The sequence below is a fragment of the Paramisgurnus dabryanus genome, chromosome 6, assembly GCF_030506205.2.
Source record: "Paramisgurnus dabryanus chromosome 6, PD_genome_1.1, whole genome shotgun sequence".
Taxonomy (NCBI): Eukaryota; Metazoa; Chordata; class Actinopteri; order Cypriniformes; family Cobitidae; genus Paramisgurnus; species Paramisgurnus dabryanus.
The window spans coordinates 4,281,112-4,283,666 of NC_133342.1; positions in this window are offsets into that span (position 1 = coordinate 4,281,112).

The window sequence follows — 2,555 nt, forward strand, 5'->3', positions numbered from 1 at the left end:
TAATTAAGTGGGGAAGGGAGTCTAAAATATATCCTCTCGCCCTCAGGGGGAACACTATGGGGCCAGGGACGTTGGAGGGGAGAGGTCGGTTCCGTGGGACCAAGGGATCACAGGGCAAGGGCCGGGCAGAGCTCCTTCGTCCTCGGCCCACCTCCTGCGTGGAAGGACTTCTCGTGGCGCGCCTCGTCCTCCTGAGGGCAAAGTAAAACACAAGGCAAGTATTGCAGCGGCTTGGTCGAATCAATGTCGCCCTACTAGCTTCCTTTTGCTTTCCACAGATCGGGTTGGATAGATTGGAGATAGCTGTAGCCTGGACTCGTATCACAGTAAGTATCTTCCTTGGCAGGTTTTTCCAATTCAGCTTTAACTCCTCACCCGGTAAGTATCTTCTTTTACAGGTTGCTCTAGGCCTTCGAGTCGTACTAGTGAGTTTTAGCTTTAGCTCATAACACGGTAAGTATCTTTCTTCTAGAGATGTCTCTGAGCGTTCGGGGCGTGCTGGGTAAGTTTAGCTTTAGCTCGTGACACAGTAAGTATCTTCCTTCTACAGATATCTCTGAGTGTTCGGGGCGTGCTGGGTAAGTTTAGCTTTAGCTCGTGACACAGTAAGTATCTTCCTTCTACAGATATCTCTGAGTGTTCGGGTTATACTGAGTGGGAACTTGGCACTAGAGAAAATATGGAAATGAGGCTATACATCACCACACCATCACTTGTAGTAAGACTCGGGTGCGGGAGTTCCTCCTGGCACTAGGCTGCGGCCGGCACAACGGCGCCTCGCTATCGGTGAATTCAGGCTAACAGAGTCCACACGTCCTCTTCCCTTTCTCCTAGGGCAGGCGAAGATCTAGACGAGATAGCAGTTGTTAATATACACTTGCCACATGCAGCACACACACAGCGCCCGGACCCTCGGCCCCCCTTTGGCGGCTCCTCTGCCGCTGGGTGTCAAGCAAGCCTACTAATATCCTCTCAGTACCTTCCCCGGGCTCCAGCTGGCTCCTACAGGACGTAGTCCGTGGCGTGTTAAATTTTGGCCGGCGTACGTCGGCGTAGCGGGTCCCGATGATCTCCACAGAAGGCTAATTTTCCCTGAGGGGAGTACAAACAGCAAGGACACGGCACCACACTACAAATTCAGTGTACTCACATCAAAAGATCACTCTCACGCTGCACAGCACACACTCCAGTGAATAATTAAGGTCCGTACTCCTCTCTTGGCAAGACCAGCTCTAGGTAAGGGAGTAAGGTCTAGCTTGTCCCGCCAACGATGTCCCAACCGGGCTTGGAAGCCTCGCGGTCCAATACCAACACAACACTCGTCTTTCGGCTCACCCACCCGTCACACACCTGGTGGGGCCGCGCATAAACAGAACACACACTCCTTTAACAATATGCAAATTTCTTATTCTGCGGTGCTTGCGGTTACTCATGACTACGTTGTCTCTGATCGATCTCTCCTAATTCCTCCTCTTCTAGGCGTCCTCAAATGCAAGCGGCTCCGTGGGGACGACTCGCCCAAGCCTTCATGTAAACACAACAGTAATCCGATTGTTTGAAACGTTCATATCACTCTGATGCTCACCCTTTGTCGACTCTAACTGTGTCTCTCTTTGCAGATCTCCAGCATTCACCCAATACCGCTTCCTGTATCCACCATTCAACCCAGCGAAGGTTTCCCAGCTTCTGCCCAACGCAATCCAAATCCAACGACTCCTTTGTCTCTTCTAATTTTCCCTTTTATACCCCTTTCCCCAGCGTGACTCACCCAATCATCGTTCGCCACGTTGTTGGTGCAGCTGTGCCTCGTTTCGGTGATTTTGGGGATCCCCGGGGAACCCGGAAGTGTTGGTGTTTGTACAAACGGGTCCGGGCGGAACCTCTCCGCTCTCACTTAGGTTTCGCCTCATCGAAGTCACTCCGTGACATATTCAGCCTAGAAATGCAACTTTCAGAGGCTTCGGATAAAGAAAGGTTGTAGTGTCTTTTGGGCCTCATTCCAGTATTTAATGGTTGCCATTCACCAGATAAACATCCCATCAATAACCCAGCACATTACTAAAACAAACAAACCTCAGAAAGTATTATAGTTTTAATTAGAAAATTAAGTATTAAATTGATTTGAACTTCTGCAATGGTTATTGAGTGTTTATATATGTATATATATATATATATATATATATATATATTTTTTGCTTTAAATATATGAAGAGTTTGGTTCTAAAACCAGATTTGTTTAAAAACAATAAACAAAAACATGTTTATTATTATGCTATAATGTTTTTATTATGTTTTATTGTGCTACTTGTGCTGTATTTTGTTTTTTGAGGGCTCAGGGTTAACACTTAGCCAAGGAGTGCATTCAAGGTACACTACATCCAGCACAATGACAATGCACACCTGTGTGTGAGATTGACGTTTGAAGGACTTATTAGACTGACACACCTGTTTGCACACGTTTCATAAACAGAATCAGGAAATTCTTGAGTTCAGGTAACGTGAAATTATCTTGATATCAGGTTGTTGTTTTGTCTTTCTGTCTGGTTGTTCTTATA